Below are 23049 nucleotides of genomic sequence, written 5' to 3' on the forward strand. Positions count from 1 at the left end.
GCTCTCCAAACCCTGGACTTCTGGGTTTTTATGGAGGCTTTATTACATAGGTATGATTATTTAAGTCATTGGCCATTGGTGACTGATTCAACCTCCAGTGTCTTCCCTCCCTGGGAGTGGGACTGAAAGTTCCAGCCCTCTCACCACATGGTTGGCTTTACTGGCAACCAGCCCCCATCCTTAGGTGCCTCCAAAAGTCAAATCCTTAACATAACAAAAGACACCTTTCCGCTCACACCACTTCGGAAATTCCAAGGGTTTTAGGAGCTCTGTGTCAGAAACAGTGGAGGAAGCCCAAATATACATATTTCTTATTACAAATCACAATATCACTCATACTCAGAAACTAAAGGAAAAATCTCATTTTAAAATTAAAAATAGCAAATGTTTGGAAAGTTGAAGTCATGGAGCACGTGGAAAGTAGGTTCTGTCAGAGTTCCGCTGGAAATGGGGCTAAGTGGACTGTATGCATCATGGTGGACCAGGTTTTCTGAGTTAAGCTGGGTGCTGAGACAGCACATCCACAAGAGAACTGGGACTGAAATAACCCTGCCTGACCACCCAGCAATGGCTAGACATGTTCCACTTGCCTAGAGGACCCAGACTGGAACTGGAGTCTCTGTGTGGCTTCAGAGCCACTACACCACAGTGCTCACCCCTTCTGGTCGAAGGACCTGTGGCTACTCAGTTTCCAGGTAGCCCTAGGATTCACGTCATTCTCAAGGTCAGCCCCAGGGATCTGGGTTTTAACTAGCCCTGGGGTCTCCAGATTTCTCTGTGTAGTGCCCACTCCCTACCCCCACCCCACCTCCAAAATGTCTGTTTACTAATTATACACACAAACAATCATATTAGCTTATTATAAAACAAATGCAAAAGAAATTTTAAAAGGATGGGAAAAATTGTAATAAATCATACTTTAAGGTTTCCTGCTCACTGCAGTGGCCCTATTCGATCATGAGCGGCTATCAGCTGATATTAGTTGAGGTTTTCCTTATTGACATAAGGTATAAATCTGTATTTCAAAAAGCTTTCTTGACAGTATTTTCAGCAGGCCTCTTTGCAGATCTGAATAATTATTTTGTTTTTACTTTGTAATGTGGATGAAGGCGCAGGAAAAAGGTCAGCTCTGCCATTTTCTTGCTCTTTGCTTAAGCTTGTACTATTAATATTCTATTCAGTTTGTAATTTTTTGGCAGGAATATTTTTAAGCCAATTGTTCAAATTGTTAGTTGGCAACATACAAGCTGTATTATGTTACAATACACCGAAAGCCGATGAAGGAATGATGGTATTCGGGTGAACCCCTTTCCATTGTGGAATTCCCAGTTTTCCCTCAGGATAACTCCAGCTCTGTTTGTGACCTGTGACAATCTTACATATGAACCAAGTGAGGGCACCAGTGTGATTAGGTATACTAAATGTTGATAAATCTAAATTTCTTATGGAGGAGGATGAATATAAGTTTCTTTGGGAGTTCTGCCCAGCCTTCTTTAGAGACCAATGAGTTGCCTCGTTCATTTGCTAACTCAAGTTGGAGATTCTGGCAAGAGTATGAACAGTCATTTAAAGGGTGTTTATGCTACCTTTAACTAAGGCCTCTCCACCTCTAAATATACCATTTCCGTATGCCATCTCAGATATCTTCTTGCCCAGTAGCTGACAAGGGCTTAAGAGAATTCAATTTTATCTCAGCAGAGGGCGTCCCTTCCTTCTAGGAATGTAGCAAGCCCTTAGCAACAGGAGGCTGTCTTAAGACCTAGGACCTATGAAAAGGTCATGAAAGCAGTCTCTACATCTGTAAGGGCTGAATGAAGCTCACTCTCTATTCATTATTCATTTCTTGGGGGAACCGAAGTCCAGAGAACTGCTCAGAATTCCATGGCTAGCTGATAACTAAACCAGCACCTGAATCCAAGCTTCCCACACTCTGCCCAGTGCGCTCTCTAATATTCTTCACAGCCCTCTCATGTGTACTTGTTAAGCAATAGTAATGCCAGCCCATTTTCATTTAATGTAATTACTGATATATTTGAGTTTTAATCTATCATCTTATTTCATGATTTCACTATGTCCAACCTCTTCTATGATTCTTTGTCTTTTGTTTTCTGACTCCTTTTGGATTGACCAAGATTTATTATTATTTTTTCTTATTTACTATTTTGGAAGATTTACACTAGTTACCTCTTCTTTCAGTGTTAAAAGCTTAGAAACTACTTTTTTAATATTTATTATTTTATTTTTAACCTTGCATTGTTAACTTATCTAAGTCTAGTATAAATATTGATCTTTATCACTGGCCTATACAATTCAGAAACATAAGCGCACTTTAACCCCATTTACCCGCATCCTAACTCATTTGCTATTGTTGTCAAAATTTTAAATTCTATATAATTTTAAAACTCCATAGATACTTTAATTGTTTTTTTGTTCTTCATATTTTTCTGTATCCCAAACTTTCCATCTGGATCATTTTTTAGAATTCTAACATACATCTTTTAGAATTTCCCAAACTCTCTCTTTTAAAAAAGTCTTCATTCATCTTTATTATTGAGTGCTCCCTCTCTCTCTCTCTCTCTCTCTCTCTCTCTCTCTCTCTCTATATATATATATATATATATATATATATATGAAATAGAATGCTAAGCAGGCTATTGTTTTCTTTCTGCCTGTTGATGATTCCATTTTACTATCTTGTGACTTCCATTATTGATTTTCAGAAGTCAGCTGTCAATTTAACTTTACATCTTTGAAGGCATTATGTCCTTTTCCCTATGGCTACTTTTAACGTATGGTATGTATACAGTTCCGTTTCTTTGGCTTGCTATGGTTTTACTCTGATGTGTCTGGAAGTGCTGAGTGGATACAATGTGTAGAAACAATTAGGCTTCTTGAATCTATGGATTGATGTCTTTCATCAGTTCTGAATATTCTCAGTTATTATATCTTAAAAAATTATTACCTTTGGCTCTCTCTCTTCCTCAAGCATAAAACCTTCTTTAAACAAAAGTCTCCCTCTTGCTCTCTTCTTCAAACATAGCAAGGTGGTTTTATAGTTTGTGGCTAATGATTTCAACAGATATTAACTCCAGTGCTTATGAGCCTATTTTAATTTTCTGTTGTTTCTGCTGGTTCTTGCTCAATGTATTTTGTTTCCCTGTATGACTATTGATTTTTGATAGTGGTTGGACCTTGTACTTCAAAAATCATTTGTAAGAATAATTTGAGGCTTAGTATTATAGCATCTTCTTCCAAACAGGATTTTCATTTGCCTCTGCCAGACACCTGAAGTCCTACCAGTCTGGATCCATCTCAAACCAAGTTCAAGGCTTGAGGTTCCTTGGACCACCCAGATAACATGAAGCCAGAAGGAAATTATGTGCAAGGATTGGTTTACTCATGATTCACCTTACCTGAAGCTGCAACTCTTTGGGACCCCAGTTTAAAGTGGAGGTAGTTTATTGGAATTTCTACCTCTGGTAGGTTGCATGTCTTGCCTTTTGCTCCCTGGCCCCAGAAATTTGTCAAAAGTATAGCTCAGTTTTGCAGCTGTTTCTTTAGGACTGGCAAATGCTCTTAGGGAGAAATTAGATTTGAATATCAGTCCTGTTCTCTGAGTTCTTAACTTCCAGATTTTGGCTTTTAAGCTCCTCACTACTTGGTTAACATTTTGATGCTTTTAAGTAAATATTTTTTATACTTTATACAGTTTTTTAGGTTTCCTTAGTGGGAGGGTTGGTCTAAATTTCCTAGTCATCAATTATAGGGAGTAAAAGTTACAATTTGTATATTCATCAGAGGAAAGAAAATTTTTCATAGTCTTCTATCTCTACTTCATGCTTACCAATTTGTTAGTTCCTATAAAGCACTTTACACATGCCAAGGATGTAATATATTCTGTAGAACCAAAATTACAATGTAGGACTCATCAAATCCTTTAAAAGAACCCAATCTGGTATGAAGTAAAATAGTTCATAAAACAATTTGACTACTTCTGGCCTTTGAAATTCTGTATGATAAACTTGTGCCCCACCAACTCATAAGAATATAATGGAAGATCCAGTGATCCATATATAACATATGCACAAAATATATACTTATTGAGGGCACTTGATCTTCCCACTGAATGAAAATCTTTCCCCCTTACCTTGCCTCTTTCAGATATTTCCTCTATCCTCACCTTCTCAATGAAGCCTTCCCTAAACATCTCATTTGAAATTGCGAACTCCCCCCATTCCCACACTTCTTTTTTTTTAATATAAATTTATTTATTTTTGGCTGTGTTGGGTCTTTGTTGCTGTGCATGGGCTTTCTTTAGTTGTCGCAAAGGGGGCTACTCTTTCGTTGCAGTGGGTGGGCTTCTCATTGCAGTGGTTTCTCTTGTTGCGGAGCACAGGCTCCAGGTGTGTGGGCTTCAGTAGTTGTGGCACGCGGGCTCAGTAGTTGTGGTGCACGGGCTTAGTTGCTCTGCAGCATGTGGGATCTTTCCAGACCAGGGCTCGAACCTGCGTCCCCTACAATGGCAGGCAGATTCTTAACCACTGTGCCACCAGGGAAGTCCCTATTCCCACACTTCTTAATCTCTTCCTGTCCTGTTCTTCTCTCCATCACCCTCCATATTACATACTATATATTATATATCCTGGCTCTATTTATCACTGCCTCTACAATCTTCATAAATCTGCTTAACCTCTCAATTCTTTGATTTTTATAGATGTAAAATTGAACTAAGAAAATTATCTCACCATTCTTCGTATGGATGTTTCACGGATGAGTATGGTGATAGATCAGAAAATGATTCTTAAAAAACTATTTAAAAAAATGAAAATTCTAGAACTGAAAATTGCAATATCCAAAAAAAAAATTTACTGGTTGTGCTTAACAGTAAATTAGAGAGAAAAGAAAAAAAATCAGTGCACTTTAAAAATAGTTCAATAGAAACGATCCAATATGAAGAACAGACAGAAGAGAGATTAAAAAAAGAATGAGCAGATCCACAGGGACCTGTGGACAGTATCAAAAGGTCTAATATATGTGCAATTGGAGTCTCTGAGGGAGAACAGAAAAAAAATGGTACAGCAAAGAATATTAAAAAAAAAAAAGAATGGATAAAAAATGTACAAATTTGGAGAACGAGATGAATTTATGGACTTAGGAAGGAGAGCAGACTTCTCACAGGATAGATTTAAAAACACACACACACATGCCCAGGCCTATCGGAGTCAAACTGCTAAAAACCAAAGTTTAGGAGAAAAATCTTGAACCCAAAGGATTTTGTTACAGACTCATTCCACACCAAGTAAAATACTGCAGCTAAAGTTTAGTGGACTTGGAGTACTGAGAGGAATATTTCAGGGGAGGAGAAATTGCTGCTTTTCTCTATAGCACATCCTTTATGTGAGAAGTTCATTGACGATGAGTGCCAGGTAGGATGGAGGTTGGTGGCTGGAAAAGAGATTAGCAGCCCTTCATTTCGATTTTGGTTGGGTAAGGTCTTCTGGAGGGAGCAGGATGCGGCAGGCTCTCTGGAAGACATAAAGATTTTGACCCAAATGACTCTAAAATCAGGGAAAGAGAAGTGAGATCCTCATGGTAAACTTGTGAATGGTCTGAACAGAAAGTCTAGAGCTTCTTGGAGCCAGGGGAATTTTTGAAGTGGAGTTAGAGAAAAGAAATTTGGGGGAAATGGGAAAGACCCAGAAGATTTTGATTATTTGACAGCATCTGTTCCCTTAGCGTGATTTTCTTCCTTTCTCTCACAATTTAGTCTAACTCTTCTTGGGGCGAGTAGGTCTCATGAGCAAGTGCTTTGAAAATACAAAGGCAGATTCCTTCCCTTCCCTTTCACAAATAAATCATGCAGTTCTGGAGGTAGCTGTAGAGAAATCAGTTTTCTGAGGCAGAATTTTGGCCCTGTTTTGGCAAATGTGGCCTCTTTAGTTCATGAAGGATGATTTTAATGACCGAAAACAAATAAGACCCCCAAATGTAAACCCAAGGTTTGCTGCTTGTTATAATTGTATTTTCCATACTAGACTGGAAATAAAGTCATGGTGTTTTTGTTTGTAATGTAAGTCTCTTTTTCTCTTTTTGTTCCCCTTTTCCGGTCCTATCGGCCATCCCTCACTGTCTCTGTGCTTTAGGATCAATATCCCTGAGGGAAGGGAGGAATAGGCGAAGTTCAAGAAATAGCTGAAGGCGGGTTGCCTGATGTGGAGGCAAGGACCCAGTGTCGGTCCCGGGGCTGTGCATGGCGGGGAAGGTGCATCTCCGCAGCGTCGTGGCAAGTCTTCCAGACCTGTCTGCAGCTCTTCCTGTAACCAAGAGGCCTTTTCCTGTGTTTGAACTCACCACCAATGGCTGTCCTACCAAAGGTAAACAGCTGCTCTTTTTCCAAAAGAAAGCTTTTAACTTTTCTTCTGGAGGAGACAGAAGCGGGTTGTTTGAGGACTGGGCGGAGGAGGAGCATGGGGCAGGGAGGCGGGGGTGGTGGTGAGACCAGAGGAAGCCCAAGTGACCCCAAGCCCTGCCCTGCCTGTTTTTCTTTGTTTCTTCCTTTCTTCCTCCCTTTCTTTCTTTCTTTCTTTCTTTCTTTCTTTCTTTCTTTCTCTCTCTCTCTTTCTTTCTCTCTCTCTCTCGCTCGCTCACTCGCTCTTTCTTTCTTTCTTTCTTTCTCTCTCTTTCTTTCTTCCTTCCTTTCTTTCTTTCTTTCTTCCTTCCTTCCTTTCTTTCTTTCTCTCTCTTTCTTTCTCTCCTCTCTCTCTTTTCCTTTCTTTCTTTCTCTCTCTCTCTCTCTCTCTTTCTTTCTCTTTCTTTCCTTCTTTCTTTTTTCTCTTCACCTCCCTCATTATTTTTGGCTAGCTCCTTTGTGCAGGCCGCCTTCTGTTCACCGACAGCTGCTTTGAGCGTCAGTCAGAGCAGCTCATCTGCCAGGCTCTGCGCCTCTGGTCACATCGCTCTGAGGCCTCCTGTTTGTCAGCTTCAAAGTGCCTCACAAGTGGTGACTTGCCTCCTTCCGGGTGGATGTTAAAAGAAGGGGAAGCCTGGACATACTCATGACACCACTGGAATTAAGGCTGGAAGCTTCTATCTCATTTTGCAGAAGAAGCAATCAGGACCAAAGAAGAGCGGTTGAAAACCACTGCCGGGCCTTGTGGCCAGTAAGTGGAAGAATGGGGGGCCCAGGTCTGCTCGCGTTTAGTTCCAAGGGGCTCTTGCCAGGCGTCACATTTAGAACTGTGTTTCTCAGGCAGTCAGCCTGCCTCAAAAGCACCTCAGGGATGGTGACATTTGAGAGGGGATGGGGGAAGGGAGGAGAATACTTACTGGATGGAACTCCACCCTCCTCCTTCAATGGGTCTCTTCTCTTTGGTCTCATCCACTCATTCACTCATTCATTCATTTAACAAATGTCTGTTGAGCAGCTTCCATGTGCCAGTGACTTCCAGACACTGGAGATACAGCAAGGAACCAGCAAAGCCTGGGTTCCCACGAAACTTATATTCTGTTTTCTGTATTAGTTTCTAAGTAAGATTACTTTTTGGTCAAAGGGTTCTGTCCATTTTTTTTTTCTTTTAAAGCAAATAAAATCTTCCAATATCTAGCTTTCAAAGCATTAACTGGTACCTATCAAACACCCACAACATTAAGTAGAGATTTTGCCACTACATAAAACAAATCAGCTGCTGATCTTCCAGACTCTGACAGTTTAAAATCTATCAAGAAAAGACACCTAAAAAGAAAACTTGCCCAAGACAGTATCACTCACTGACAAACGTGGGAGTGAAATAAAGAAACAAATTGATGGTATAGATGTTGAGCTGAACTCTTATAGTCCATTATATTGGTACCAGGGGTCACTAGTACATTCTCTTCTCAAGAATTCCATGTAGAATAGGATAAGCATGTGATCCTTTAAAGTTGACCCCCTTTGTTTGGTGGTGAGTGGAGGTGGATGTAACAGTTAACAGCCTTGTTGAGTTTCAGAGTCAAACTGTGATTGCCACCAGCAAATATTCCTACCTGGGAGTTTTGGTTTGAAAAGGTTAAGGCCAAAAGTCGTAAACTAAGCAGCCTTCCTGATGCTAATGTATTAATTATCTTTTGGGGTATAACAAATTACTCCAAAGCCTAGTGGCTTAAGAAAACAAACGTTTATTATCTCACAGTTTCTATGGGTCAGGAGTTGAGGGACAGCTTAGCTGGGTGGTTTGGTTTAGGATCTCTGGTGAGGTTGCCGTCGGAATGTGGCAGGGCCTTCAGTCATCTGAAGGCTCGACTGGACTGGATGATCCATTGCTGAGATCACAGCAGGAGGCCTCCATCCCTGTCCATGTGGCCCTTTCCACAGGTTGCTTAAGGGTCTTCATGGCATGGCAGCTGACCTCCCCCAGAGCAAGTAATCTGAGAGTGAGGGAAAAGAAAGCCTTAGTGCCTTTTGTGCCCTGGTCTCCTAAGTCACTCCACATCACTTCTGCCTTATTCTAGTGTCGGGAACAAATCACGAAGTCTAAGTGGTTAGAATTAGACTCTGTCTTTCAAAGAGAAGAGTAAAGAATTTGTGGGCATAGTTTAAAACCGTCAAATTTAGACTCCCTTCAGATTTAAATTTTACTTTTTCATGTAGAGTCTTAAACAAATCACATTTCATTTGTGAATACTTCACTGTATATTTAAAAAGCAAACCACCACACCATTATCACACCCCAAATGATGAATAATAATTCCTTAATTTCTTTTAAAAATAGTCTCTTTTCAATTCTAAAATTTTAAAATCAAGAAATTCCACGTTAGAAGTTCAGATGTTCAGCTTATTTTTTAAAAAATAAGATGGTCTGGGTCACACTAGGCCTATGTTCTCACATGGTCACAAACAACTCTAGGTGGGATATGAACTCTTCGATTTGCCTTGATCCCCACCACACCCTATTGCATTACACATGGGGCACTGGTTAAATGAACCTGCTTGGTTCATTTAACATTTGAGTTTACCCCTGGTCTAGGTCCAAGGAGGCTGAAACGTGTGGCAATGGGTTTGAAGAAGGGGGTAGCTTGACCCCTGGTGTGAGTTGGATCCCAGAAGATTAGGAAAGAAGACAGGTTGCAGCAACCTTGGGTCTCACCTATGTAGGGCTGTAAAGATGACAAGGATAACCATAGAGATCTGGTCAATATGGCCTCGGAAGTTTGGGTGGACGTTCCTGTGACTGCACTTGGCACTGAGGGTGTAGAGGTACGAGCAGAGCCAGCCACCTCTGAGGGGACCATGAATCAGCCAACATGGATCAAGCCTCAGTGCTATTTTCTTAGGGCTGTGAAAGTCCTGGGTCTGGTACAACCTAAGGAAGAGTGTGAGAGTCATGAAAAATAATGATATAGAACTGTTAGCCAACTTTACCAAGGAGGGGGAACTTTAATCACACTTCATGTAATGTATAAAAATAAAGTTATTTCTTGTCTCTTGTGTGTCACTGAAACATAGGGTCTTAGGGTGCTTGGAGAGAGCCTGTAAGTAGAAGAAAAGGCCTTTATGACCACTCTGGAGGAAGACTGTGGAAAAATGAGCCCTACTGAATAATGGAAGTGAGTACTGGAGGAGGATGCTTGCTCACCTCTGGCCTGACAAGAAACCCACAGGTGCTTTTTAATACAACTACTGCCCTTCCCCAACTTAAAAATCCTCATTTGCTTCTATCAGATATTTGGAGCTCAGAATGCATTTTCCTGTAGAAACCATGTGTTCCTTGGTGATTAAGTCCACAGGCCAGTTCTTAAGATTTAGTCCTGTAACTAAATCATAACCCTATCCATCTACCACATCTAACAGACTTTCCTTAGAGAATTTCAGCCCGGGTCCTAACATGGAATACCTAGAGTACATTTTCCCCAACCCTACTAGTTCAAACCCTGAGTTCCGCTCTATCCCTCAGGCTCATCCCTCCTGGGCCAGCTTTGAGAACACTACCAGCTTTTCAGGAGCAGCATGGGTGTGTGCTGGAGAAAAGGGAGCTCTGTTGGGTGAGTATTAAGAAATGCAGGCACAGGATACACGTGAGGACAGTGACAGTAAGGTAAGCCGACCAAGAGGCTAGGGTGGAGCAAAGGCGGGTAGGTACTCAGGTTTGGAATCTCTGGAGATTGGGGGTGGGGGTGGGTACATGGTAGAAGGTGCTGCTGTTCAAAAGTGTGAATCTTTCATGAGCCAGCTGTTTGCGTGCCAGGCACTGCCTATATTCACTCTCCAGTAAACCCTTGCCACACAGTATATGAGGGTGGCGCTCAGACTTTACCACCCACGACCTCTCTAGGCACCAACACGTCCACCTGCAGCTCCTGATGGCCCTTCTCGTCACAACCAGATTTAGGCTAGACTTTACAACTCTTCATCTGCTTCCACTCTTGCCCCTCCACAAGCCATTCTTTGCACAGTGACCAACACAGGCTTTCTGAAATGCAAATCTGATCATGTCCTTCTTCTGTGTAAAACCTTTAATGATTTCCCAACCATCTTAGGATCAAGTTCAGAATCTGAACTCGGACCCCCCAGCTGCCCGTTGCAGGAGCTGCTGCCTCCCCTCCTTGCCTGGCACATGCCTGCTCATTCTTCAGGTCTCAGTTTATGTTTCATTTTCTTAAGAAGACTTTCCCTGACCTTTTGTACAGATTTGGTACCTGACTACACGCTCTCCTAACTCTTAGGTTTCCTTCTCAGAGCAGTGACTGCAATTGTAATTGTTCAGATACCCAAGCATGATTTATTTAATTGAAAGTGTCTCTCTCTGCCAGGAAGTAAAATTCATAAGTGCATTGCCCACTCCTAGCATGGAGCCGTCTGGTCCATAAGACATGCTCACTAAATGGTTGCAGAATGCGCCTCTGTGCTGTACATTTTTACCTTTTATATTATACAACATGTTCTCCAATTCTAGGGACCAGTTTTTACTGTGCGACAGGCAGTGTTTGTTAGCTTTTGGTTGAAATAGAGCTCTGAGCCAGAATTCCCTGGGTTTGGAATCTTACTAATTGTGTGATACTGGGAAGTAGTGTAACGTCTCCATGCTTCAGTTTCCTCATCTATTAAAAAAGAGGAGGAGATAAAGGGCAACAATAGCACCTACTTCAGAGGACTGTGGTGACGATTAAATAAGTTGTGACATGTAGTATGTTTAGAACAGTGCCTCACACATGGTAAGTGTATGAAAGATTTTAGCCCCTCTTCTTCTTGACTCGTAAGAATATGAGTAAATATGGGGTTATTATCCCCACTTGTCAGATGAGGAAACTAGATGCATAAAACAGGCTTTCTTTAGTAACTTGTTTATAATCCTTCATATCATTTTTTCATGCTAAAAAAAAAAACTAAAAAGAAAGAAAGAAATGAATGTTCTCACGTTTTGGGAGTTGGGACTTGGAGGATATTAGGGCCTGGCAAGATGAAGAGAATAAATCAAAGAAACAAAGGAAGTTTCAAAGCTGTTTCAGGCCCGGGACTTGGCCCTCTCCTTGCACGTTAGTCTAATGCGTGAGAAGCCTACACGAGGGAGGGGAGACCCAACTGGCACAGAGTCTGGAAGGGAGTTGGCGAGTCCATGGAGAGTGACTCAGAGCAGCAGGGACCAGCATCTCCAGGTCATAGCAGGAAGTGAGAGCCGTGGCTCCCAATCCGTTCTGAAACGACTCAGGAACTCTGCCAGGGTCTCCAAAGCCATCACCATGTCTTCAAACCAAATCCACTTGAATTAAAGAAAAAAAAAACTATGCCATGCGTCCCATGTGAGAGGAAGTAGGTGCAAAGAAACCAAACAAAAGGTTGTGAATCACTGGAGTGGACAATCTTCCTGGAGAGAGGGGAGTCCTGCACCAGGCTTTAAAAAGACATCTGGCAGCGACAGGAATATTCCTGGCAGCCTGTTGTTAATGGCCCCGAAATAGAAACAACCCAAATATCATCTTCAGTAGAGTGGATATGTAAATTGTGGTACAGTCACAGAATGAAGTATTCTCCAGCGATGACAGTGATTGAGCCATAAGTACACTCAACAGTAGGGGCGAATCTCACAAATATAACACAAAACAGAAAGTACAATTTGATGCCATTTGTTATGTAAACCAGGTAATATCATCTACGTCAGGTGTGAGAATTTAGGGCCATGTGACCCTTGAGGAGAGGTAGAAGGCTGGAGGGCCACAGGGTGTCTCCTCTTAGGTTTCTGTTATTCAGATGTGTTGGTTTTATAAAAATTCACTGATGTATACACTTACTTTTTTGTGCACTGCTCTGAACATATGTTATATTTCAATTCATTCTTCACTTCCCCGCCCTCCATGGCCAGGGGTCAAATTAGTCCTGGGTGAACACATAGCCCTAGAGCTCTGGATATTCAGAAGTGGGAGACGTACCAGTCAGGATGCTTCAGAAGTGGGAAGCGTTCTGAGTAGAGCTAATGTTTCTGCAGTGCTGGTTCTGAGTCTTGGGTCACTGCTTTCGCCTCGCTGAATTTTAACCTTGGTGTTTCTCCTTGTCCCCTGATCTTGTAGCCCTCTCTTTCTAATCAAATGATCTCTATAATATCGAGTGCAATGTGGAGCTCACCTGTTGGGTCAGAGGCCCGGCCATAGTCCAATTCTACACGAGCCTTTCCTCAGTTGTCTGCAGTACAAACATCCATTCCCTTCACTTTCCTTCAGAATCTGAATAAATCCTGAGATGGCTGGAGAGGAAGCTTCACCAGCCTGAGTGACCTGATGAGAAATCTCTCCCGTGAAACCTGATGGGAGGGACTCAGGAATTTCAGCTTCTAGACACCCAGTGGGTGATTTTACAAGTAGTAGGGGATCATCTTCGTATGATTGGCAGAGCAGGGAAAGAGGGAGAAGCCGTTCTATGCATCTCACAGGAGGGTTACAACGAGCTCTATGAATGGAACAGCTGGGCACAGGCAGGGCTGAGAATCCCTTTTGAAAAACCGTGGCTGACTTACCTAAGACCCATGATGCTTCCCAGTATTTTGAAAACACTAGAAATCACCTTCCAGCTTTTCCAGAGGTGAAGTCACAAGCTCCCAGCTGGGTGCAGCTCCACGACATCAAAGCCGTCCAGCTCGGATGGCACATGTCCCCATCCAGGCTGTCCTTGGGCGGGTCAGCTGGCTTGGAGAAAACAACACGCCTCAACGTGACAGTCCCCACATTCTGCAGACTTGAAAGGGAAATCCTCTGGATTCTGACTGGGCTCCTGGGGCTCAGCCCTGGCTCTGCCCCGAGGCTGCAAGAGGAATACGAACAAGGAAAGGGCTGCGTGTTGCTGTCATCGCTTCTCCAGGTGATCAGACACGTTTGCAGCCCGATCTTCTTTGGTCTTCACGTCCCCTCTTTGCGTCCGCTGACTGGTGCCTCAGACACCCAGCCCAGCATTTCCCCCCTTCTCCTCACTCACCCTCACCTCCCTCCCACCTACTTCCACTTTTTATTGTACATTTCAGCAGAGCGCTTCTTAAACCTCGCAGTTACTCAAAGGTTTGCCCCCAGTATCGCTGTTGCTCTACAAGAATCGATTCCTATCCCTCCCCGAAGCCATTCTTTTATGTTGTTCTCTTGCTTTCGCAGATTTTCATTTTCGTGTTCTTTTCCATTTCTACAAAGGCAGGATATAGAGGAAGGCCAGCAGAGGGCAAAGAGCACCGGAGCTGAATCAGGAGAGAGATGAGCATTTTGGTTTTAGTCACTGTGTGTGTGACTTCGGGCAAACAGTACAGAGTCTTCTCTGGGCGTTAGTTTTTTCATCTGTAGATGGGGTTGGATCACCCATGGCAGAAATCCAATGCCATGTGTTCTGCCAGTATTGGTGCCACAGGAATGCAAAGAATAAGACTGTTCTGGCTCTTACAAACTTACCGAATGACATTATATTCTCTATGATACACACACAGACACATACATATGCATACACACACATATTCAGGTAGAGAGATAAATTGATAGATAACTACTGGTGGAAGAAAACTGGATAAATGAATGATCTTATAGTCCATTGAATCCCATAACAGTCTTACAGAGAGACTGAATCAGAATCATTCTTTTCCCGAACTTCCTTGACTTGCACCTCGTGCTCAGGTGTGACTCTCCACCCCATTTTTTCATAATTGTTTGAAATAAGGAAGTACTTAAAGTTGTTTCTTCTTTTGCTGCCACAAAGATCTGCATAACTGCTGGTTCCTGTTCGTGGTGAAAAATGGTCTTAACCAGATGAATGAAGGGCATAAGACACAACAACACAAATCAGAGAAGTTTAAACCATGCTTATTCCTAAGCGAAACAAACCCTAAACAGAGCTCATGCCTGCCCACTGAACTCCTAGGGCCGCTAACTTGGTAAAGGATATTCCCTCCATTTTCTAGCTCTTTGTATTCAACCTCCCTATCCGTTTTCAAAAACTGTGGCTCATAGCCCAGGGAGATCAGCTTGGTGCTTTGTGTCCACCCAGAGGGGTGGGATAGGGAGGGTGGGAGGGAGGGAGACGCAAGAGGGAGGAGATATGGGGATGTATGTATATGTATAGGTGATTCACTTTGTTATAAAGCAGAAACTAACTGTAAAGCAATTATACTCCAATAAAGATGTTAAAAATAAAGAAAATAAAAATAAATGTTAAAAAATCTACATATTGCTGAAAAACCCCACAAACTGTGGCTGACTTATCTAAGACCTGTGCAATATTTAGAAAACAAATTAGAAATCACCTTCCAGTTTTTCCAGAGGGGACCAAATCCAAGAAATATTAAGAATGTAAAGGATAGGACAATGTAAACAACAGTTCTGAGATAACTATGTCCAACAGCAGTGTGGCAAGTTGTTTTTGTTTTTTTTTTCCTTTCTTTTTCATCCACCAGCAGAGATGGAAGCTTGCTTTAGTCTATTGTCTTGGTCCGTGGCAGGGACCAGTGCATAAATCTGTTATTTGATCTAGGAAGAACTATAAGGCTCTAGAGTCAGGCTGAAGAACTGCAGCGACGCTGGTGTTTCAAAGAGCCTAGGAAGAGCCATGCATTCTGGCTGACCTGCACGCTGCCTGGCCTCACAGGCTGCCGCTTTGCCTCAGTTAGCATGACAGACCAAACTTTCCCTTGCTCAGAGTGGACAAGACATGATTTGTTCCCCTTTGGCTGTGTCAGTTCTGCAAACTAGATACCAGAGGCTGCAAGCTCAGGAGAGCCTGACTTTCTGGAACACCATTTGTTTGGACAGGCCAAGCCAGTAAGGCTTTTCATCTCTTTAAAGCTCCCAGGGCAGAGAGCATATTTGAGGAATTCCTTTTTTCAAAGTTTTTTTTTTTTTTTTTTTTTGCCCCTTCCAACATTTTGTTTAAGAGAAAATGAGATGTCTATCTTCTGTTTCCTTATTTTTTTTCAGGAAAGCAAAGGGTTGTTGACTTCCTCCCTCTCCCCTCCCTTCCTTCCTTCTTCCCGAAGGTACTCATCTGAGAAAAAGAGAACGAAGTATTGTTCCTGTTCTCTTTCTTAAGTCATTTGAACACTGTCCCTGCGAGTTCTTTAAGTTCCCTGCAATCTGTACACAAGACAAGGAGGGAGAGAGAGAGGGAGAGAGACAGAGAGGCAAGGGATCAGGTAAAGCACGGGGGCTGCTGCAGCCATTGAGACTCAGGAGCTGGTAAGTTACCCATGCAATCCTTTCTACCTCCATTTCACTGTCCCTGGGATGAATATTGCTGTGGGCATCTTCAACAGAAAATGCTTTACTGGGTGTAATCCTTAATCAAAGCGTACAACTGAAGGATGGCCCAGCATTTAAGCTTATATATTTTTTTAAGAGAATACTGATGTTTTGCAGAGCTGAGGCTGGCAGAACTGGGCATAGAATTGCATTGGGCTAAGGAGGACATTGTGTTAAATCTGAATTTTGGCACAGATAAGATGGCCGGGTTAACCAGGAGCCACTGGAGTATGTGATGTGTCTCACTGGGGAATTCACTCTTCCTCAGCGCTGTGTCCTGAGAACCTTATCAGGGTGTCTGCTAAGAACTGAGGTTTGCTGTGGGGATTTTGTTACCCATTGTCTAGATTGAGGTGCCTTCTCTTGTTCCTTTCTTTTCATTCAGCATCCCCCGCAAAGAGAACTGTTAATTTATGATTGTTATTCTGCATCACTGAGGTAGGAGGAAAGAAAGAAGGGAATGTCACTTCGAATTGTACTTCATGGCGGGGGGGCTTATGTGTTCAGGTTCCACATGTGGGTTGAATGTAAATTTATTATCCACTGTCAGTGGAAGATGTCATCTGCCACACAAAAGAAGTCAAAGATTTTGGGGCATGTAGCTTTAGTTTTGGAAAACAACATGCCACTAACAGGAAGATTGAGATTGATCTCTTGTGATCAGGAGTGAAAAGCCAAGCTAAATGTTGACAAATACTTACCCCGCGCCTGGCTTTCGAAGCACCAGAAAGAATACAGCAAACTAGTCAAGATTACACACACAACGAGTTTTTAAAAGTCTAACTTACTTCAATTAAATTCGGCAGAAAGTATAATGTTTTGAAGAACTCATCATGGCAAGCCACAAGGAAGCCAAGATCACATTGTCAGAAACAGGCCAGCAAGGTCACTCTGAAAGACCGTGTATATTTACTAATATTAATCATTCAACTCAGAGAGGTGTTGAATGGGTGAAAGACAAAGGACAGGCAGAGGTTTTTTCATATATTCATTTCTATGAAATTTACTGATTGAAGTCATCTGGGATGTGAAGAGTGTGATAAAAATAGCTGTTCTCTCATTTATAAATTAACTTGGCCAGACTATGCATCAACCACAATCAAGTAATTAATCTTTATTCGAAACCGAGCCATCATCTTAATAAGAATAAGAAAATATGATAGAACTGGACTGTTATGTGGGTTTTGTTCCATTAGTCAGACTTCTTTTTTCTTCTCCTTTTTTTCAAGAGGCTTTCCTTAGGAGCACTGTAAAACGAGCAATGGAAAAGAGATGTGATTAGCGTTTGCCTGCTGAGGAGGCAAAATCATGCTAATAACAGTTGAAAGTGTTCTCCAGCTCCCCTACCACTTACCCAGCCACCCCATCGCATAGATCTTCAGGTCAAAAGGGAGCCGGGACTGATCAGCTTGGGCACTTCTTTTATTTGGCATCTTTTATCAGCAAATGTGACCCCAGTAGAAAACTTAGGGCTGCGAGTTTTCTTGCTTCTTTCAGTTTCATTTTTCCTTGATAATGTATTTGATTTTACGTCCAATTAGAACAACATCAGAGAACACTCTCTCATTCGGGTTATTGAATAAAAGCATCAGATGCAACACAGTATGAAAAAAAGGACAGCAGAGTCACACTGACCAAAGACAAGTAAGGCAAAAGGTGGGTATGCCAATGGCGCAGAAAACAGCCTCGAGCGTGTGTCTCCACTATGGCCCAAGATTAAGGAGCTCAGGATAGATTCTTTTCTTTAAAAGAAAAAAATATGTATTCAGTATTTCCATTTGAGTCGTTAAGTCATTGCCATGAGAATATTTGTTGGATACTGGGGGGAAAAAATCAGCTCCCTAAAGAAGAAAGCCGTTGACTCGTTTAGGCTACTTGCTACCAATCTGTCTTCACTCAACTCCAAGGAGTGAGTTGGCATTTGTGGAAACTTCCAGTGTGTGATTCTTCTTTGGGGTCATCAGAGGCTCTTCTGTGATAACATTAGGGGAACTCCAGCTTGGAATGAGCCATAATTTGACACACAGAGGTTGTGTTAATTAATTTGTGCCCAAACTGTACATATAACTAAATTATAAATTTGTCACATAAATGTTAAATTATGTTAGGATGTGTCCTATAGGTCTGTGTGCTGGGACGTGAATCAAATGAGAGCAAGCAGAACATCAAAAGCACAGGCTTTGTTGTTATACAAATCTGGGTTTGAATTCCAGCTTTGTTGCTTACTGTGTGACACTTACTTCGGCCAGGTAATTAACCTCTCTAAGCCTCAGTTTCCCCTAATGTAAAATTGCATCTACGTTATAATAGAGTTGTTGTGAGGATTAAATAAGATTATTTATGTAACACGATTAACACAAAGCATGGCAAGTAATAGGAGTCAACCAATGTCAGTTGTGATTTTTTTATGTTAATACTTAAGGGTACTGTCTCTTTGGAATGTAGACAGTAGACTATATCCCCATAATTTGTGACATTATCCTTGATCAATACTATACCAAGGGTCTGTCAGAACAAAAATCATGCCTCATAGCTTTGGAGTTGGGCACATATTGAGTGAAGCTCAATTCTTTTAAAACAAAGGAAAGCAGAGCTTAATATTTTGATGTTCATCTTCACTAATGGCAGAAACGCCAGATTTAGCCTCATTAAAATGCCAGCTGTGTTCAATAGAGGGGCGAGTAGGGAAGAGTTTGTCTTGGGATAAAAGTCTTGAACTTAGATGAATGTTTGAAGAGACTACATGATATTGTAGATGTTTCATTCTCCCTTTCACCCACTTCCCCAAGCTCTCGAGCTCTGTGCTCTTGGTGACCTTTTCCCTAGCAGTGGAGGGCTGGAGGCTTTCTTTTTGGAGACCATGGTGGCAGTGACTCAGCCAAAGAGAAGAGGACTTGAAGTGACATGTTCTCCCCACAGTGAAGGCTAACAGGTCCCTCTCCTCAAATATTTTAGCAGTAAGCCACTTACTTTATCACTGATGAATAGAATACCAGTATCACCACTTGTGTGTGTGTGTGTGTGTGTGTGTGTGTGTGTGTGTGTGAGATCCAACTGCTATTTTTCTCTCACTCTAACCTTTAAAACCTACATCCTGGTTAGTCTGTTAAGTAATAATGATACTTTAACTTAGGTCTTAGTTAAACTTCCCTCTCCATCTTCCAAAAGCAAAACACACAACCAGAGCAACAACCAAAATCTACCACCAATAACCCAAAACTTTGAGGTTCTTTTGTTAGAATAAGAGGCTCTGATACAATAGAGACTTGTTTGGACAACTTAACCCTCAGAGAGCAAAGTGAAGCTGGGGTTTTCTACCCTAATGTGCAAAAAATGTGTCTTCTAAGGTGGCTTAGAGCAGGGGAACAAAGACCAGTTTGGGAGTGAGAACACTTCTGCTCTGTTTTGTCCAACCTCTGCTGCCCCCTATACGTGTGACCTGATAGGTTTCTTCACTTGCTTGGACCTCAGTTTTCTCTGTAAAATGATGAGGTTGGACCAAATCAGTGACTCTCAAAGTGGCCTGTGTGAGAGCGTATCAGAATTCACCTGGGCCATGTTTACACTCTTCTCCCCTGCCCACTGCACTAGATGATCTATGAGATTCTTATGCTGACATCCTGTGATTCTCTAAAACAGATGGTCACTGTCTTGCTCTGTCTTCTTCAGGATTGCATTGACATTAAACTAAAACGTATGTTTTAAGAGCCATACTTTTAAGCATGATTCCTATTCGGCATTTGATGTTCTCTCCAGAAATTAGTTTGGACGTATCAATTGTTATTCTAGAAGCTGTTAGCATTATGGAGTAAGGAATATGCAACCAATCGGATGAGATTGATGAATGTTCTATAACAACATATGTATCATAAAAGAGCAGTTACTTAGAATTATAAATATTGTAATTCTGTATGAATAGCACTCTTCGATTTATGCATTTATATATTATTTGCATCTTACATTAAGATACAAATGCATTCTTTCTTTAATCAAGGAAAACACAGATACTATTTTTTTCTGTTCACTTTAAAAAAATATTTGTAGATTCAATCTCATAAGTTTTTTGGTTTTGTTTTTACCTTTTTACAGTGTGTGTTGTGCTGAGCCTATTTTAGAAGTTAGATCCTTGTCCCTAAGTTAATACTGACATGGAAAGGCAAAAGATTGATAATGGTGTTTGAAAAACTGGCACCCACAAGTCCTGTTAAATCTGCTTTAATCATAAGAAAAATCTGTAGCTTAGAGAAAATTTTCTGATTTCCCTAATTTCATTTCTACCCAAATCTCTTGAATATTTTTCTCACATGTTTATATGGCTAATAAGTAGAGCAGCAGTGGACACAGGTCTCCACCTGACAGAAGCAGAGAGGCAGCAAATATTTTGATGTGCACTCTCAGAAACAGCTAGCCTAATGATGGCTGTTCTTTTTAACCATTCAAATATCAAATACATTTAGATAAAACAATGACATATAGATAAAAGAATAAGAACATGTCTTCATCAGAAGTTATGTATAATACATAAATTCACTAGACAGTAAGCACCATGAGGACAGGGCCTTTGTTCGTTCACTGCTATATGCCTAGGGCCTAGAATAGTGCATGGCATAAGATAGATGCACGATAAATATTTGTGGACTAGATGACAATAAATAAGTGGGCTGTAGAGTGAAATATGCTATCTTAATATAATGCTAAATACAGCAGTTAGTAAGTTGAAAATTAGTCAAAGTTTCTGGGGTTCTGGACAGTGCCAGACTGCCAGCTTGACATGTTTATTCCCACCTGAATTGACTAGAGTTATGGCTTGTTCCCCCATTACATGCATGGGGCTGTTACATGTATATTAATGTGTCATCTTGGCAAGGAACCCACCCACTTGCTTCTGGGAGATAAACATATATCAGATACACAGAAAAGACTTTGGTTGCATTTCATTTTCCATTCGTTTTCTGGGCAGATGATGGGTTAGCACATTGTTTTTGGCGAGAGAGAGAGACAGAGACAGAGACAGAGTTTCTCCTTGACTAAAAGAGTTGTGAGCCAGGATTTAGCCTTGTAGGAAATGCTCAGTGCTCTCAGGTTTTTTTATAGGCAGGGCTGTAAATCCAAGTTAAAGGGATGCCACTGAGTTTACACAAACACGAAGGAGTGAATTCAGGGAGGGAAATGTGATATCCTTGTGGCACACAATACCTTTTCCTTTATATAATTAGGCACTGGAGACAGCCAAAATGAACAAATCCTGGACTGAGGCAGTTTCGCACTTATTTGGCAAATTTAAAGTGGTAAATATAAGTATGAATATAACAACATTATGGTCTTAGGTTTCCATTATCCATAGTAGGAACGGAGAAACCTCTCTTTGTTCACATTGATAAAGCCTGTCTCTTTAGTGCCAAATACCAGGGCCACACAAAGGAATTCTGACCCCTTCTCCAATTTTCCTATCATCTGCTACGGCCCTGCTTTGACCTCATTCTGTGACGGCCACTGGTATTAATGGGAGAATGAGATAACCACAGGATCACCACCACTCGCAACATTTATGGAGGAGTCATGACGAAGTTTGGGGACCGCCAAGAACTTTACATACATTATTTCACTTAACCCTCCCATTCTAAGAAATAGGTGCTTTAATTCTCCCCATCTCAGAGATGAGGAAAGGCAACCACCTTGTTTAACAGAAAAAGTTAAGTGATTTACTCAAGGTCACTGAATTGATGTTCCTTGTTTTCAGGTTTCTCATTAAGGAGGAAGCAGCTAATAATTATTATTTTTTAATTAAGTATCCCTTAAGGCAGTGTTCCTCAAGTGTAGTCCAAGAACCAACAGCATGGCATCACCTGGGAGTCTGTTAGAAAAGCGGAATCTCAGGCTGCACCCCAGACCCCCTGAATCAGAATCAGCATTTTAACATAATCTCCATATGATTCAGGAGCACATTCAAGTTTGAGCAACACTGCCTTAGGGTTTGGATCTGTTGTATACACAGATTGATTTCAGAATGTAGGTCCCTGTTCTACAGAGCCCTTTTGTAAACTTTGAACTTGTCCAGGACAACATAACTCCCTCTTGGATAATGGTGTTACTGGACAAGCCTCTGAGCAGCATTAGGCATGATTTTTGTGGTCTCACCTAGCAAGTTAACGCGGTACCAAGGTACCCTAATAATCTCAGAGAGTAAAGGTCTGGGGTATTGTTTTTCAAGTGTCTTTTGAGAACCAAACATGAGAATCACCTGGGGCCGATTACTAGGCCTTTCCCAGCTCTAATGAATCTGGGGAGGGGCCTAAGGCTCTGACTGTCCCACAGGCTACTGGCTCAAGGTAAGGAAGACCCAGCAGGGGCAGTGACAAGTTTTGGGAACATCATTCCAAAAAGGTGTCCAGCTTTTTCAGTGGTTTGAAAAAATATTTAAAAGCAACAGTATGAGAGAGTATCTCAGAGCCCTTCTGGGAAGAAGAGGTACGCTGCCAGCTTCTCCCTTTGAATGCTGGAGAATGGGGACACGAGACCCCGCTACCTGCCTCTGGGAGAAGGTTGGGGGGCGGGTCCCCAGCATCACCGCCAAGGAGCAGATGCCAGTACACACCCCTCACTCTTCCCCGTTCGAAAGAATCCTTAGAGCTTCCTTTGCACTGGGGACTCACCGTTCTCACTTAGAACAGAAATCAAGAGGGGCTATTGTTGGAGGGGTGGGGGAAAGGAAGCAGGGCCGGAAGAGAGTGAGGGAGAGGACCGGAATAACCTCTGGTTTGCTTCAGCCTGGACACAAGGCCTTTGCCTGGATGGAGACGGTGGCTTCTCCCCCTTAATGGAGGCCCTCTGGCCTTCCTCACGGGAAGTGCAGGGAGAGAAAGAACTCTGTGTTTTCAATGTTGTTTTATGGAACACCCACCACAAAAGCCACTGCTTGTCTCTTACTGTTTTTCTAATTCAGGCAGTTTTCTTCCCCACAGCATAGTGGAGCTCCCTCCCCTCCCCTCCACCCCAGATAGCTTTTTCAGTTAAAAAAATGTACGAAAGGGGATCTTTCAGCATTATCCTGAAAAATGTATACATTGAAGACTTTTAAGGTGCGAAGGAGCACCATACCTAATCCACCAAGGTGGGGTTCCTGAACTACTAGAACTTGAAATCTTAGGGTGAAGAATATGCAAAAAGTTCTACAAGGTTACTCCTAGGTATATCCAGAATCCTGCCTCCCACCGGATTTTTTAAGAGTTGGGGGGAATTCCCTGGCGGTCCAGTGGTTAGGACTCTGCGCTCTCATGCAGCGCAGCCAGAAAAAAAAAAAAAAAAGAGAGAAAGAGAGAG

At 41.9% G+C, this 23049-nt stretch overlaps 1 protein-coding gene and 1 long non-coding RNA gene across 4 annotated transcripts in view; both read left to right on the top strand.

Annotated features, from left to right (window-relative positions):
- Nucleotides 1–12599, top strand: part of LOC117201682 (uncharacterized) — a 112526-nt gene extending 99927 nt beyond the window's left edge. For all 3 annotated transcript variants that reach the window (XR_007476364.1, XR_007476365.1, XR_007476366.1), the window contains 4 exons: nucleotides 6144–6374; nucleotides 6862–7160; nucleotides 9482–9582; nucleotides 9930–12599. This is a non-coding gene — a long non-coding RNA (uncharacterized LOC117201682). The remainder of the gene's footprint in view (nucleotides 1–6143; nucleotides 6375–6861; nucleotides 7161–9481; nucleotides 9583–9929) is intronic.
- A 2739-nt stretch (nucleotides 12600–15338) lies between these two features.
- The window catches only part of ZNF366 (zinc finger protein 366), a 66449-nt gene continuing 58738 nt past the window's right edge, over nucleotides 15339–23049 (top strand). Inside the window, exon 1 of the mRNA XM_004270796.3 lies at nucleotides 15339–15666. The gene's annotated coding sequence lies outside the window, so the exon portion shown is untranslated. The remainder of the gene's footprint in view (nucleotides 15667–23049) is intronic.

This window comes from Orcinus orca, chromosome 3, assembly GCF_937001465.1.
Source record: "Orcinus orca chromosome 3, mOrcOrc1.1, whole genome shotgun sequence".
Lineage (NCBI taxonomy): Eukaryota > Metazoa > Chordata > Mammalia > Artiodactyla > Delphinidae > Orcinus > Orcinus orca.